General features: G+C 36.5%; 1 long non-coding RNA gene across 1 annotated transcript; it reads left to right on the top strand.

Moving 5' to 3' along the window:
• Positions 1-1,188: 1,188 nt before the first annotated feature.
• On the top strand, positions 1,189-11,160 carry LOC132624807 (uncharacterized). The gene is made up of 3 exons (XR_009576544.1): positions 1,189-1,851; positions 3,527-3,601; positions 10,706-11,160. It is a non-coding gene; the product is annotated as an uncharacterized LOC132624807 (long non-coding RNA).
• The last annotated feature ends 6,875 nt before the right edge of the window (positions 11,161-18,035 follow it).

Below are 18,035 nucleotides of genomic sequence, written 5' to 3'. Positions count from 1 at the left end.
TACATGTGTTTTCACTTCATATTCCTGTATACTAGTATCATCTGGCCGAGCTCGGACCCAAACTACATTAAAATTTATATTTACAATCTTATTTGTGTGTTTTTTTTGCTATTCTTGCCTTCTATTTTATTTTTGTAACACTATATTAGTTATAATAGTTCAATAATTTCTCAATGTTTCTGAAATAATGAATCACATAAAAGTTTTTGTAAGTTAGAAAACAACATTTTTTTTTAGAGTATTTTTAGACTTCCTTTTTATTTTCAAACAAATGTATGCATTTAAAATTAAATAAATAAACGTCTTGATATGATGAAATACTTTTGTAGATGTTCGTTCAAATTAAATCATACAAGGAACTGAAAAGTTAATGAATTTATTTGTTTTTCTTACTTTAATCTTTTCTTTTTCCATAAAAAAGTATGTTAAGAAATGATGTATTTTTTATTTTTTCTTAATTTAATCTATTTTTAAAGAGATTTATATTGTAATTTCTTAAGCGTGTATGTAATTAATTTTTTCAAATATTTTTAGCTATATATTAAAATAATTTTTAATTTAGTAGTTAAGCATATACTAAGGTAGAAAGAGAATGCCACGATAATTTTTTTACTTTTCTATAATAAGTTTTATAGGAAAATTTTAATAATCATTTCCACATAGGAGATAGACAACAAACTTTTTGATCAATTTTAAATTTGATTGCATAAATAGTTTTTTTTTTTTTGTAGTGTCACACCTTTTCCACAGCATCACTCCTTGTAGCATCATTAAAAAAGCCCATTAAGTTATTCAAATTTACCAAAATAGGTGAGAACTTGCAAGGTAATTAAAGTTCCAATTAGAGGTAAAATGAATTAAAAAAACATTAAATTTGGTTAAAAAAAATAGATTTTTGTAGTGTCACTATCACCTTTTACACGTCATCACTCTTTGTAGTATTAAAAAGCCCATAAGTTATTCAAATTTTCCAAAATAGGTGATAACATTTAAGGTAATAAAAAAATCAATTGAAGGTAAAATGGACAAAAAAAAATCATGTGAGGACTACAAAAGTTGGGGATTCTCCCTTATATATAGTAGTACTTTCACGTTTTGGCCTATAGCCTTCTAATATGTTGTTTCTTCATTTAGCTGCAAAATTCAGCCTAGTTGTGAGCAGATATATATATATATGTGTGTGTAATCTTCTCTATGTGTACATCTTAAATCTTGGTAATAAAATTTGGACAATGCTAAATGTTTACGGTATAAATAAAACTATATATACATATACCAGCTCAATCTATATATCTATCTATATAAAAGGAGGACATAAGTTCGGTTACGTGGCCAAGAATCCTATTTATCTTTTTTCTTCTTTTTTTTTTATTTTTTTTTTATTTTTCCCTTTGTAAAACTTATTCTTTAAACACAAATTAAAGCCTTTTAGGGAAACGTTTCGGGAAACAAAGGCTCGTTTCGGAAAAAGATTAAATGCACCGTTTACTTCACTTAATTGCAGAATTCCAAAAGTTTCTTACTGAACCATCGTTTCCGGAACAACAATCGTGATTCATACCCTTTGAGTTTGTGCAAGAGGAGGTATAAGTTTGTGCAAGAGGACTTGAGCAACAAGAGTCCTCTTGATTGCATCGTTCCAAAAGCCCTCTTTGTAAATATGTTCTTCTTCTCCGATCATATATTGCTAAAATTGCAAGAGACAATTGCTTTATGTTTGGGAAAGATTGTCTAGACAAAACCGTATTGGTCGAATCAAAATTGTAAAACTACACTACTGTTTTGTCACATATATTCATTGCAAGTCAAGTCGATACAATCACTTGGATGGTGCTTTGCTGCAACTTCATGGTAATTTATCAATTTACTTAAATTTTATATAGTCTTGCGAGTTTTTAATACATTTTAGTAATAACATAATGATATGATATTCTTATTTACTAATCTACTGTAGGCCTTCTAAATAGATGAAAATGAAAATTTCCCATATCCAATTTTAATTGTTGAAGACCGAGATCATATTGTGTAACGACCCATTTGGTCGTCTAGCAATTTTAGACCTAATATTCCTAAAAGATCCTTTCCGTGGCCCTATTTTGGTGTTTATAGCTTGCGGTGATGGGTGACTCGGTCATTTAATTGACGTGTAATTTTTTGTATATATACTTACTTAATGTGTGTGAATAGTTTATTCATAGGAATATTATTTGCACCCATATAAGGTATAAGTTGGTAAATTTATTATTTGATGGAGTGGGTAAATTTTTAAAGTAGACAAAGTGATTAAGGGAATAAATGAATTAAGGAAGCTACTGTGATAAATAATCAGATTAGGCTCACACAACTTCTCCTTAGTGGCCCATCCGTGGAAGACCTGCTACATAGAGTCCAAATTCATTAACTGCATAGAAAAGAAAGAAGCCTAGGAGCAGTTGAAAAATAAAAGACTACGCACAAACTCTACACAACAAGAGAAAACATAACCAATTGCACGTAAATTATTCAACCCAATTCTCGTGACCATGGAATTAAATTGTTGTACTAGTAGTAGTTTAAAAAAAAGTAATCATTAGGTTGATGAGTAGGCTACACGTTTGGCTGAAAACCAATTGCATGTAAATTATTCAACCCAATTCTCGTGACCATGGAATTAAATTGTTGTACTAGTAGTAGTTTAAAAAAAGTAATCATTAGGTTGATGAGTAGGCTACACGTTTGGCTGAAAATTGAGAAAATAGTAGTGGAATGTTGCAATTATTACGGGTAGTACGTGTATGCAGTGTATTATTGTGGAAAGATACTATTTTAATATTATTTAGGGGATTGAATTCATGTAGTAAGTATATGCAGTGTACTATTGTGGAGAAATATTATTTTAATATTATTTAGGGGAGTGAATTCATGTAGTACGTATATGCAATGTACCATTGTGGAGAAATATTATTTTAATACTATTTAGGGGATTGAATTCATTATCTACCTTGGGTTCTACTGGTTTCAAAATTTTGCGGAGGGAGTAATAATTTTGGAGTTCTACTGGTTTCAAAATTTTACGGAGGGAGTAATAATTTTGGATAAATAATGGATAGTAATTATGAGGTAGTAATGACTAATGATTATGGTTTCATGTATAATGACTTAAGGGTCGATAAATAATGTTCTTAAAAATTGTCTCTGGTTTCACGAACACTGCTCTCAAAATTGCTTATGGTTTCGTCTTCGATCATAGATATTAGGTTAGCAAGTTCCATTTTCTTTTTCTTTTTTTTTTATATATATTTTGGATATAAGTAATTGAATATTCGGGTATTGGATTCTATGTACACCTTTAAACTTTAAACTCGTGGTATTTGCGTCATGGAAAGTGAGATGTTAATCCTATATTAAGATTTTGGGGTAATTGAACGTTTCGAGTCCTAGTCCTAAATATATATATATATATATATATATATATGAGAATTTATGAATTGTGAGTCTATTTGTGGATAGAATTGTAATTTATTAACATAGAATATTTAATCGCTAGATTTTGATCGTTCGGAAGCGTTCCGGAAGGGTAAAGCTCAAGTTTGATTGTTCGTGGCTCTCGTTCGGCTTCGAGGTAGGTTATGGCATACCTTTTTGGTTAGACTTCGATTAGCGAAACATATGTATAGTTAGATACTGTCGAAAAAAGCATGTGCGCTTTCGGGTATGAAGTTGGGATGGACTAGGCTGGTATTGTTGACTGATTTGTTGGCTTGTAGCCTTATATGGTTGTGTTGTGACTGGATTGGAAGTGATGATAAGGAAGAGAGTACACAAGGCCCGAGGTCCTTACCAGGATCGTGAGAGTACACGAGGCCCGAGGTTCTTACCGGGATCGTGAGAGTAAACGAGGCCCGAGGTCTTTATCGGGTTCATGAGAGTGGTATATGGACTTCCGGGGGCCCTATGGGTCATGGTTGTTGGGCGACGATCTACACCGCCATAGCATGTGTGTACGGGCATTACATTGCATTGTATTGTATTGTATTGCCTTGCGTTACGTATTCATTCTTCATATCATCCTTTTATGCCTTGGATTCTGTATATGTCTTTCTATATTTGGATTGATATAGTGGATTGTGATTTCTACTTGTACTTGATTGCGAGCATGTCTATCCTTCAGTTTCTTCCTGTGTATATGTTAGCTAATTGTTGTCGGCCTATGATACCTACTAGTACTTGTGTTTGTACAGACCCTACCTTGCTGCATTCTTTTTGAGTGTAGAGTACGAGATCGGTATCAGACCTCGACATTGATCCCGAGGCCATCTGCGGAGTTTGTTAGGGTGAGCTTATTGGACGAGTTCGCCACCCCTGGGACTCCTTCTTTACTACTCGTCTTACTTTGATCCTTAGACAATATTTCTAGTTTTGAGACTCATGTGTTATTCAGACACGTTGATCAGTGGCTCTTGTACTATTTCTAACCATTTTCCTTGGGTGGTATTTAGAATTGGGAATCCCGCACTTGGTATTTATAATATATGTTAGACTCTTCATTAATTTCGCTTTATTTAGTAATTATTGTTGTATAACTGATTAAGGGAAGGGTTCTCCTACCGAGGTGGGATATAGTAGGTGTCCGCACGACTTAGTGGCATTTGGATCGTGACAAGTTGGTATCAGAGCCTAGGTTACCCGGTCTATAAGTACAAGAGCATGCCTAGTAGAGTCTTGTGGATGGGTATAAAGCATTTAGGAAACCTCAATTTTCTTGATTCTTTCGTGCTACTTTATTCTGATTGGTATCTGGAACACTTGAATTATCTGATTCCTCTCTATTCTCTCTCAAATGGTGATGAATACACAAGCTGGTCATGCGAGGGATGTTGATCCCGAGCCTGCTGTTGTGGTCGGCACTCTAGGTAGAGGTTGAGGACGAGCTAGGGGTCGTAGCCGTGCCAGAGGTCGCGGTGCTGCACTAGCCAGGGACAGGGCTCCTGCAGCTGGACAGAGACGGGTGCCCTTGCTATCTCCTGAGCGTGAGCCCGAGGTTGAGGAGCAGGATGGGAGAGGCTTGGGGCCAGCCCAGACTCACCCCGAGTATATGTCAAACCCAGCGGTTCAGGATACGTTGGCCCGTATTATTCTTCATTTGGAGGGCCAGCGGACTGCTGGGGGTGCTGCTACTGGAGGTTCTCACACTCAGGCGGGTCTGCACACTCCGGAGCAGGGACGGACTCTTGGGATGCAGCCTGCTGCTGCTATGGCCCCGCATATGGATGGATTTCGTGCCCCCGAGGGCATTCCGAGGCTAGTTGCTTTACAGACATTGACTCATCGTGATCAGGAGCTCATTTGGAGGTTCTTGAAGATTAAGCCGCCCAGGTTTCACGGCGCCCGGGGTAAGGACGCATACGAGTTTATTATAGATATACATGAATGTCTATACCAGATGGGTATTGTGGAGACCCATGGAGTTGACTACACTACTTTCTAGCTTCGCGATGATACGAAGACTTGGTGGAGGTATTATGTGGAGAGTAGGCCAGTTGGTTCGCCTCCTCTTGCTTGGGCTCAGTTCCATCAAGTTATTCTTGACAAGTATGTACCTTTCCCTTTGAGAGAGCAGCGTAAGGAGGAGTTTACTCACCTTCAAGAGAGGGGGATGTCTGTAGCCGAGTATGAGGCTAGGTTTCTGTTTTTGGCGAGGTATGCTACCCATATGATTCCGACGGATGAAGAGAGGGTCCGTAGATTTGTGAATGGACTCTCTCTTGATATTCATGTTCACTGTCTTCAGCACATGACTCCTGAGGTTTCTTAGCAGAAGGTTGTTGATCATGCCATTAGTATTGAGGCTGCCCAGGTCTGAGCTCAGGGAGGATCGAGTAAGAAGAAGGCCCGTTATTAGGGGCGGTATAGTGTCTCTTCTAGTTACCGCGGTGGGGGTCAGTCTTCGAGGTCCTATCATTCGGTCCCCAGTCGTCCGGTGCAGTCAGCTTTGCAGACTTTTTCTAGTGGTCATCCCAGGCAGGGTGGATACGGGGCTGGCCAGTCTCAGGGAGGTTCATCTTCTAGGTCAGTTGCCCGTGAGAGCCCTTCCGGATCTTCAGCCTCCATTCATCAATCTTCCGATCCTAGGGTTTGCTGGGGTTGTGGCGATTCGGGCACATTTCTAGATTTTTCCCTCGTGTTAGATAGAGTGGAGCTCAGCAGGGTTTCAGGTTTCAGACTCCGAGGACTCCAGCTTCTACTGGTACCGGGGGTGGTTCTTCAGCGAGAGGCGGCGCTCAGTCAAGTCGCGGTGGTTTTCAGTCATCGAAAGGAGGACACCAGTCTGGGAGAGGTGGTATTCATGGCTCCAAAGGTGGGCCACAGTTTGTTCAGAGCGACCGGGGTGGCGCGCAGTGTTATGCTTTTTCGGGTAGACCAGAAGCAGAGGCTTTAGATGCTATGATCTCAGGTGCTATTTCTGTTCGTCGTCGGCCGGCTTCGGTTTTATTTGATCCAAAGTCTACTTATTCATATGTGTCTACTTATCACTCTGTGGGTTGGGATTTGACTTGTGACCATCTTGACCTGCCTATATATGTGGCTACTCCGGTTGGGGATTCCGTGTTGGTTGATAGAGTCTATCGAAATTGTCTAGTTACCTTCATGGGGTATAACACGTGGGTAGATTTGATGATCCTGGACATTTTAGACTTTGACATTATATTGGGCATGACTTGGTTATCTCCATATCACACCATCTTGGATTGTCATTCCAAGACTGTTACTTTGGCCATGCTTGGGATTCCTAGATTAGAGTGGAGGGGTACTCCTAGCCCTGCCCCGAGAAAGATTATTTCCTACCTTCGTGCGAAGAAGCTGGTGGATAAGGGTTGCTTAGCTTACTTAGCGCATGTTCGTGATACTAGTGCAGATTCCCTGTCTCTTGAGTTTGTGCCAGTGGTTTATGAGTTTGCGGAGGTGTTTCCTGCCGATTTGCCAGGTATAGAGCCCGATCGTGATATTCATTTTTGTATAGATTTGGAGTCGGGCACTCGTCCTATCTCTATTGCACCTTATAGGATGGCGCCGGCTGAGTTGAGAGAATTGAAGGAGCAACTTCAGGATCTTCTGAACAAGGGATTCATTAGACCGAGTGTCTCCCCTTGGGGTGCTTCTGTGCTATTTGTGAAGAAGAAAGATGGTACCATGAGGATGTGTATTGACTACCGACAGCTGAACAAGGTGACCATTAGCAACAAGTACCCTATTCCTCGTATCGATGATCTATTTGACCACCTTCAGGGTGCTTCTGTGTTTTCAAAGATTGACTTGAGATCGGGCTACCATCAGTTGAAGATTCGGGCCAAAGATATTCCCAAGACGACCTTTAGGACTCGTTATGGTCACTACGAGTTCCTTGTGATGTCTTTCGGGCTTACGAATGCCCCGGCAGCTTTTATGACTTTGATGAATGGCATTTTCAATCCATACTTAGACTCCTTCGTTATTGTCTTCATTGATCACATTCTGGTGTACTCAAAGAGTCGGGAGGAGCATGAGCAGCACTTGAGGATTGTCCTTGGTTTGTTGAAAGAAAAGGAGCTTTATGCAAAAAAAATTAAGTGTGAATTTTGGATGGAGTCGGTGGCATTCTTGGGCCATGTTGTGACGAAGGAGGGAATCATAGTTGATCCTAAAAAGATCAAGGCAGTTAGAGATTGACCGAGGCCCACGACCGTGACTGAGATTCGTAGCTTTGTGGGGTTAGCTAGTTATTATCGTCGGTTCGTGAAAGGGTTTGCTGCTATTGCGTCACCTATGACAAGATTAACCCAGAAGGAGGTTCCTTTCCAGTGGTCTGATGGTTCCGAGGAGAGCTTTCAAAAGCTGAGGCTTTGTTGACTGCGGCTCCGATTTTGGCACTGCCCGTAGAGGGGAAGGAGTACTCTGTTTATTGTGATGCATCCCGTATTGGTTTAGGTGTTGTGTTGATGCAGGAGGGAAAGTTCATCGCCTATGCCTCGAGACAGTTGAAGATTCATGAGAGAAACTACCCTACGCATGATTTAGAGTTGTTGGCAGTGGTCTTTGCCTTGAAGATCTAGAGGCATTATTTATATGGGGTCCGTTGTGAGGTGTTCACTGATCATCGTAGTTTGCAGCATGTGTTTACTCAGAGAGATCTAAATTTCAGGCAAGGTAGATGGATGGAGCTCCTGAAAGATTATGATATTACCATACTTTACCATCCGGGTAAGGTGAATGTGGTGGCAGATGCCTTGAGTCATAAAGCGGTGAGTATGGGTAGCTTGGCGAGATTTGCAGTGTCTGAGCGTCCCTTAGCCATAGAGGTTCATACTCTGGCTAACCGTCTTGTCCGATTGGATCTTTCACATTTGGGTCGGGTATTTGCTTGTCTTGAGGCGAGATCGTCTCTCTTGGAAGAGATTAGGACTAGACAGTTTGAGGATCCTCAGTTATGTAAGATTTGTGACAAGGTGTTGCGAGGCGAGGCCGAAGAGGTTGTGCTCGATGGTGAGGGGGTTCTGAGGATGAAGGGACGGCTATGTGTTCCTCGAGTCGGTGATTTCATTCACGTGATACTGAAGGAGGTTCATAGCTCCCGTTATTCTATTCATCCAGGTGCTACCAAGATGTATTGTGATTTGAGGCAACACTATTGGTGGGGTCGAATGAAGCGTGATGTTGCAGATTTTGTGGTTCGATGTGGAAATTGTCAACAGGATAAGTATGAGCACCAGAGACCTGGTGGCGTGCTTCAGAGGATGCCTATTTCCGAGTGGAAGTGGGAGAGGATAGCCATAGACTTTGTTGTGGGTCTTCCGAAGACCTTAGGCAAGTTTGACTCCATATGGGTCATTGTGGATAGGTTGACCAAGTCTGCACACTTCATCCCGGTTCTGGTTACTTATAATGCGGAGAGGTTGGCCAAGATCTACATTCGTGAGATAGTGCGGTTGCACGGGGTTCTTATTTCTATTAATCTTCGATCGAGGCACTCAATTTACTTTCCATTTCTGGCAGACCTTGCAGGCAGAATTGGGTACTCAGTTGGATCTTAGTACTGCATTTCATCCCCAGACTGACGGACAGTCCAAAAGGACTATCCAGGTGCTTGAGGACATGTTGAGAGCTTGTGTTATCGATTTCGGTGGTCATTGGGACTAATTTTTGCCTTTGGCTGAGTTCGCGTACAACAATAGTTACCATTCCAGTATCTACATGGCACCGTTTGAGGCCTTGTATGGGAGGAGGTGTCGTTCTCCTATCAGGTGGTTTGATGCTTTTGAGGTTCGACCATGGGGTACAGATCTGTTGAGAGAATCATTGGATAAAGTGAAGCTTATTCAGGAAAAGTTTCAGGCAGCCCAAAATAGACAAAAGATGTATGCGGATCGGAAGGTCCGAGATATGGCGTTTATGGTGGGGGAGCAAGTCTTGTTGAAGGTTTCACCCATGAAGGGTATCATGAGATTTGGGAAGAGGGGTAAGTTGAGTCCCAGGTATATCGGCCCATTTAAGATCCTTCGTCGTATTGGCGAGGTTGCATATGAGCTGGCCTTGCCACCACGCCTGTCGGGTGTCCATCCAATTTTTCATGTTTCTATGTTGAAGAAGTACCATTCAGACGGGTCTTATATCATTCACTGGGTCTCGGTGTTGTTAGATGAGAATCTGTCATATGAGGAAGAGCCTATAGCAATATTAGATAGGCAGGCTAGAAAGTTACGGACCAAAGAAATAGCCTCTGTGAAAGTTCAATGGAAGGATCGTCCGGTGGAGGAAGCTACTTGGGAGACTGAGGCAGAAATGTGGAGTAGATACCCTCAGTTATTTGGCGGTTCAGGTATTACCTCTCACCAAGTTTTTTTTGTTCGCTCGAGGACGAACGATTGCTTGATTGGTATCTGATGTAATGACCCATTAGGTCGTCTAGCAATTTTAGACCTAATATTCCTAAAAGATCCTTCATGTGGCCCTATTTTGGTGTTTATAGCTTGCGGTGATGGGTGACTCGGTCATTTAATTGACGGGTAAATTTTTGTATATATACTTACTTAATGTGTGTGAATAGTTTATTCATAGGAATATTATTTGCACCCATATAAGGTATAAGTTGGCAAATATATTATCTGATGGAGTGGGTAAATTTTTAAAGTAGACAAAGTGGTTAAGAGAATAAATGAATTAAGGAAGCTACTGTGATAAATAATCAGATTAGGCCCACACAACTTCTCCTTAGTGGCCCATCCGTGGAAGACCTACTACATAGAGTCTAAATTCATTAACTGCATAGAAAAGAAAGAAGCCTAGGAGCAGTTGAAAAATAAAAGACTGCGCACAAACTCTGCACAACAAGGGAAAACATAACCAATTGCAGGTAAATTGTTCAACTCAATTCCCGTGACCTTGGAATTAAACTGTTGTACTAGTAGTATTTTAAAAAAAGTAATCATTAGGTTGATGAATATATGTCTTGCATTGTATTGCCTTGCGTTGCATATTCATTCTTCATATCATCCTTTTATGCCTTGGATTCTGTATATGTCTTTCTATATTTGGACTGATATAGTGGATTGTGATTTCTACTTGTACTTGATTGTGAGCACGTCTATCCTTCAGTTTCTCCCTCTGTATATGTTAGCTAATTGTTGTCGGCCTATGATACCTATCAGTACTTGTGTTTGTACTGACCCTACCTTGTTGCATTCTTTTTTAGTGCAGAGTACGAGATCGGTACCACTTCTGCACCTCGACATTGATCCCAAGGCTATCTGCGGAGTTTGATAGGGTGAGCTTATTGGACGAGTCCGCCACCCTTGGGACTCCTTCTTTACTACTCATCTTACTTTGATCCTTAGACAATATTTCTAGTTTTGAGACTCATGTATTATTCAGACACGTAGATCAGTGGCTCTTGTACTATTTCTGACCATTTTCCTTGGGTGGTATTTAGAATTGGGAATTCCGCACTTGGTATTTATAATATATGTTAGACTCTTCATTAATTTCTCTTTATTTAGTAATTATTGTTGTATAACTGATTAAGGGAAGGGTTCTCCTACCGAGGTGGGATATGGTAGGCACCCGTATGACTTAGCGGCATTTGGGTCGTGACATATTGAGATGTTGAAGATGGAGATATTGTTTAAAGACGAGAGACGGAAGACAATTTTTAAGGTTCTTGATGTAACGTTATAATCGTAAAAAAGTTACAAATACAACTCCATGTTGTGTTTTATATCTTTTTCGTCTTTATGTAAAGTCGCATCTTTATGTACAAAAAGAACATTGAAGAGGAATGTGGAATTTTCCTGTGTTGTTTTTTCTTAATTATACTCCACATAAATGCAAAGACAGGAATTAATTGATCAACGAAGAAAATAATGAATAATGAAGACAAAAGGTGAATTGTTGTAGAATGTTAAGCTGTAAAATCTGGTTATTTCATTCATTATGATATATCACTTAATTTTTAGTAGCTATTCTGTTTCCCAAACACTATGTAACTCTTTGAAAACATAGAAGAGATTCTTACAATATATTTATATGGCTTTGATTTTATTTTTCCCCTTAATTCTTCTCTATTGTTGTTGTTGTTATTAGATTAGAATGAAAAAACAGATAAAAATATAAAAGAAGTCTTAAAATAAATTTATGAAAATGTTAAATTAGATTTATTTAGATCTGAAGTCTAAAATACTTTTTAAATAAACAAATGATTAAAATATTCATTTATACTTATACTTCTTGATTTATCTAATTTAAAGATCTGCTAATGGAAAACTAGTTCATGTAAGTCTATTTCTAATACAAAATAGCTTTATTTAATCAAATATATAACATTAATTATTGTATGCTTGTATATAAACCAGTAAATTTACAAAAGTGTTAATTACACACTTAATTTACAACAATATTCTTTATATACTAACATCGCAGGTTGTACCGCGCGAAGTGCGGACTATTTTAGTAATATATTTATATAGATGAAGCTTGGACGTATCTTCCTGTAGATATGACTAAGCATTAGTAGGGGTTTACATGAACCGAGTTGGTTCGGATTTTTTAAACACCAAACCAAACCAATTGCGTCGGGTTTTTAAAATTATACACCAAACCAAACCAATAAAATTCGGGTTTTTCAACCTCGGGTTTTCTCGGGTTATTCGGTTTTCTCGGATTTTTCGGTTTTTTTTTTTCGGAATAGTCTTGATACAATACATATAACTTTTACTTCAAATATTTCTGTCCTAGTAAGATACAACTATATAATTAAGGTGTTTCTTAAGAAAATAACACAAAATGTGAGAAGAATGATAACATTGTATTAAAATATTCAACAAAAACTAATAAAATCGGTTAAAATAAATATTGCTAATTAACAAGCCATAAAGAAAATGACCATAATCTAAAAATACTAAGTCATGCTAAAATAAGCACGGCTAATAAGTATTAGTTACATGAAAAAGAAAAAAAACTTAAGTTATGTATTTTCACAGTCTAAACTAATTATGCAAAACTAAATAATAGATATCCAACATTATTATCATTCTTATTGGTAAATTGAATTTATTTTGTTAGCGTTAGTGTTGAGCTGGTTTTGGTTTGAACTTTATTTGAGTTACAAATATCCATAGGATATAAAACTTATTGACATTCAAAATTCTAAGTTCAAGCTTGAATAATATGATCATAATAAAAAAAACTACGAAAAAATAAAAGAATATCTATAAATTCTATTACAAATAAATATTTTTATGTATAAAATATTTTAAAAATTGAATACATGTAATGTCGGGTTGGTTTGGTTCGGTTTGACTTTTTTTAGTTAAAACCAAACCAAACCAATTATGATCGGGTTTTTTTTTTCAACACCAAACCACTAGTCGGGTTTTTTTCTCGGTTTGACTCGATTTATCGGTTTGGTGCGATTTGTCGGTTTACTTTGTACACCCCTAAGCATTAGTATCATTTTTGTCCAACCTGAAACGTATTGATACATCTAAAATCTTTGCCATTGAACTCCCCTAGAGTTCTGCAAAATTAAAGAATATTGGAGAAAAAAGAAAAGAGATGGAATTTATATAATTATATTTACCAAACAGTCTTTAGATTAACATATACAGTATGCCTCTCAACTATAAATACAAGTACATAAGACGTATATATTTGCCAAATTGTATATCCATCATTAACACATACTTAATGATGCATTTTGATAAATCATCATATAACGATTAAGTAATTCTTCCTACATAATATACCTAAACTATTACTATCGATTTAACTAGATATTTATATTGATTGAAAATCTTAATGTGCTTTGTGATTTTTATATTTTAATTAATTAAATTAAAATTTTGATTAAAGTCTTTCATAAAAAATATTGAAATAATTTTGCTATTTACATAATGCTAAATTCGCAAGACTCGTATTTTTTTATTTGCTTAAAATCCTAGACCTAGCGTGTAGGAAAAGAGAACAAAAATATTGGGAACTCAAAATGAATCCCCAAATCCCATTTCGGTAATAATCTTATACCTACTGTATAAATAGGATAGACTAATATAGTTCCCTAGTATCATTAAACTCCATTTCTAAACTTCCTTTGACCTTTGTATTCCTTTTCCGAAAACCTTACAAAGTCGCAGAGAATTCTTTTTCTTCTTCAAGAAACATGTCTGAAGATCAAAAATATTGTTCCTATTTCGGTACTCATAATATTCCACATCAAACTAGTGGAAAAATTATAAATGAAGTGCAGCCAACACGGGCTACGGCTCGAATGAGTGTGAATAATAGCTACGTTCGTTACACAATTCAAGTGCCACATGCATGGATCCGTGACGATGATATCTATAGTGATGAAATTGATGAAGAAGAAATATATGTAGATGGGAAATCTATCTATATATCTATATAAAGAAGAGCACTAGGCATCTCTTATTGATGAGGAAATAGATTTATCTATTTTTTCAAAATTTTGGAGTTTCCCTTCTATTTTCTTAAAACAAAAAACCAACACTATTATTTTTTTTTTAAAAAAAAAAAAAACAGTAACTCCGAAGAGTCGCAAACGAAAAAAAATACACAGCCGTTCGGAATGGGTGTCGACATACCAATTAATATGAAACTGGTTTCCTCTTTCTCCAACCTTTATCATCTGACCAACTTATCTGATCAAAAGAAATCAAGTCACAATAAGTTTGCTATTTCTTACTCTAGCAAAAATATTATCATCATTACGTCAACTTGAAGAACAGGTTTGCTTTTGCTTGCTTTTCTTTTTCCCTTTTCTTTGTTTTGCGTTTTTACTCTTTATTTTCCTCCTATCCATTTTCTTCCCTTGATTTCATCATTGGTTTTTGCAGTTGCAGGTTCTTTCTTATACTTTTCCTTATTGTGGCATTACTATTGATTCTTTGGATAGTTATGGCTCCAAATTGAGGGTTGCCACAAAATAACTTCAGTCTTCTTTTTTCCACTTAAGTTTCGAAAAGGATACCACGGAGATAATAAGGTATCGCCAAAACATAATAACTATTTTCCTTTCCTCTTTTTCCAGAAAAAGTTCTATTCTTTACCTATTTGTAGTCTTTTAATTGTCTAAGCAATTTCTTGGCTCATTTTACTCACGATTGTGATCGTTAGTGATTTACTAACATTTTTTGCTTCTGAATTAATTACCTAATGGACGATTATTTATTTTATTTAAGGCATTTTGGAGTATTTCTTTTGAAAAAGAAAATGCCGGAAGAATTTACATGATTGTTTAGTATGTACGCTCCATTTATCTTCTTTATTATTATTATTGTGTTTTGCCTTTGACGTTGCTTTGTTCTCTTTCTTCTTTGTCCTTTTCTTTTCATTTACTTTTTACTTACTCAGATGACACTCATTTGCTTCGTGAATTTGCAGACCTAATCTTCTTCTTCTTCTTTTAAATAATCGTGGTGTCTGAATCAACTTTCATGCATCTCGACTAATTTCATGGGATACCTGCCATTTACCACCATCAACAGGTACTAGGCATTAATTTTAAATATTATTTTAAAATTACATTCTTTATAGCCTTTTTTGTCTTTTAGTCAACTTAGTGTAGTTTCTTTTTCATTTTTTGTTTTCAATAAAAAAATTAATAAATTAGCATCTCTTCTTCAAAAATAATTGACGAACTGATGATTATTTGTTTTGTTTTAGGCATTTCGAAGTTCTGACAACTTTGAAAAAAGATGGTTGAAAGAATTCAGGCGATTATGCTTTATTTCATGTATATACATTTTATCTTCTGATATATGACTAATAAGAATTTAAATACTTTAATTTGAGTTCGTTTATTATTTCTAGATCTCCTTGAATCTTTCTTAATTACATAAAAGTTAAAAAGCTTCCTTGATATAATAGTATAATTAACTAGACGTTCCTTAATTAGAGGTACGTACCTGCTAAATAAACAAAATTAATAAACCAACATATCAATGAACCCAAACGTATGTTATTTATGGGCATTTTCATTTTCATAAAAGTAAAAAGAGAGGTATAGTATCTAAATACGTTATTAGCTTATTGAATTTTTCGTAATATTCATTAATGATTTTTATGATCACGCGAAGCGCGAGCAATTTTACTAGTTAGAAAATAATACTGAAGAGTTTGTGGATCTTGACATGTCTTGAACGTATTTTCAAGACTACATTATGCTACTGAATTTAGGGGTGTATAAAGAAAACCGACAAACCGTACCAAATCGATAATCCGAGTCAAACCCAGAAGAAAAAAAAAACCCGACTAGTGGTTTGGTTTGAGTTAGTTTGATATTGGAAAAAAAAATCGACCATAATTGATTTGGTATGGTTTGGTTTTAACTAAAAGAAGTTAAACCGAACCAAACCAACTCGACATAATATATAATTTTAGAAATATTTTATACATAAAAATATTTATTTGTAATGTAATTTATAAATATTTCTCAATTTTTTTTATAGTTTTTGTATTTTCACATATTATTTCAAGCTTGGACTTAGAATTTTGAATGGTGCAATAAATTTTATAGCCAATAGATGTTAGTGGCTTAAATAAAACCAAATCAATACTTGTGCTAACGAAATAAATTCAATTTTAACACAAGGCGTAACAATAATATTAAATATCTAGTCTTAGTTTTGCATTGGTTTAGACATGTAAACAAGCTTGTTTTGCAACAAAGTTGACTTGGTGATTTAATTTTCTTATCTTACATTGTATGTGCAGCATATATTTGGCTGCTGTTTTGAGTACTAAGAGCCCGTTTGGATGGACTTATTTTAAGTGACTTTTAAGCATAAGTTAGGAATTGTAGCTTTTGGCTTTTGACTTATTTTGGTCATTTTGACTTAAAAACAAGTTTCTTCATCCAAATACTACAAAATGGCTTAAAAGCTGTTTTGACTTAAAAACACTTAAAATAAGTCAATCCAAACGGGCTCTAAATAACAAATTGACATACAAAATGTCAAAATCAATATACCTCTTATGGAAAATTTCCCTATTTTATAGTAGTAAATTATAATTTCCAAACTTCTAGTCTCTGAAAAATGAACCTCCTCACTGGACAAATTTTAATGTCACATAGAATGATGCTCGGACTTGCAAAGTGAAGCATAACTCTGCAGAAGAAAGTATGATAATCATGTGATAAAAAAAAAAAAAAATGTTGGCATACTCATAACATCAAAGGATTATCCAAAGCCTAATCTAGCAGTTTCAACTTTCAACATGTTCATTAGAAAAGTTTTTCAGTTTTGGCGGGTATACGCTTAGGCCCAACTTCCGTTTCATTGCACGTTATATCCTTCAAATGGGCTGGTCTTTAATTTTGTTGCCCTTGAAATGGGCTGGTTTTTAATTTCTTGGCCTTTAAAATAGAACTTATGGGGCAATTTGCAGGATTGGCCTACGCCTAGGGTGGTCTTTAATTTTTGAGGCGGTCTTTAACTTTTTCCCTTCGCTAAAAATCTCTTGGTTTCGGATTCGAATCCCAGTTCAGTCAAAAATTTTAAAAAAAAAATCGCAAGGTAGAGTTTGGATTCGCAAGGCAAAGTGGCCTTAAGCCAGAATTTGCAAAATTCTACCTTGCGCATCCAAACATCTGTCGTGCGATTTTTTTATTTTTATTTTTTTTATTGAGCTGGGGTTCAAACCCACAACCTTGGGATATTAGGCGAGGGACAAAACTTAAAGACCACCAATTTGAAGGGCAAAAATTAAAGACCACCCCAAATGAAGGACATCCGCGCAAAAATGGAACTTATGTCTCGCGGAACTTAAATATTTTAGGGCATGGAATAACTTATGGGATATTATGATGCAAAAATAGATTTTGTTTTGCGCGGAATGTCCATCAAAGGCACTAGTCTTTAATTTTTGTCCCTATCCCTCAAATTGTTGGTCTTTATTTTTTACCCTTTGCCTAAAAACCCATGGGTTCTGGGTTCGAACCCTCGCTCAGCCAAATTTTTTTTAAAAAAATCGCAAGACAGAGTTTTGAATTCAAAAATAGAGTTTGAACCTTATAAGTTTGGACAAAAGTCGGCCTTAAGGCTTAACTTTTGTCCGAATAGGCCTAATTTTGGGCAAAAGTTAGGCCTTAAGGCAGAGTTTTGCCTTAAGGCTTAACTTTTTTCCCGAATAGGCCTAATTTTGTTACAAACCTCTGCCTTGCGATTTTTTTTTTTTTTACTGAACCGGGGTTTGAACCCAGAACCTCGGGGTATTAGACGAAGGGAAAAAATTAAAGACCAACAATTTGAGGTGCAAAAATTAAAGACCGGTGCCTTTGAAGGGAAATCGTGCAATGCCCCACGAAAAAATTGTTTAAAGACCGGCATAAAATGGGGACAAAAGTGCAAATGACCCGGATCCTAATCCGTGCAAATCACTCCAATAAAAGCTTCTTTTGGGCCTTTTATCCTAGGGTCATTTGCACTTTTGTCCCTGTTTTGTGATGGTCTTTCATTTTTGGCCCTCATAACAAATAACTTTTTGTAGAGCATAAGTTTATATTTTTA

The sequence above is a fragment of the Lycium barbarum genome, chromosome 12 (assembly GCF_019175385.1).
Source record: "Lycium barbarum isolate Lr01 chromosome 12, ASM1917538v2, whole genome shotgun sequence".
NCBI lineage: Eukaryota > Viridiplantae > Streptophyta > Magnoliopsida > Solanales > Solanaceae > Lycium > Lycium barbarum.
The sequence above is the reverse complement of the archived record's forward strand: the minus strand, read 5'-3'. Positions and strand labels throughout refer to the sequence as shown.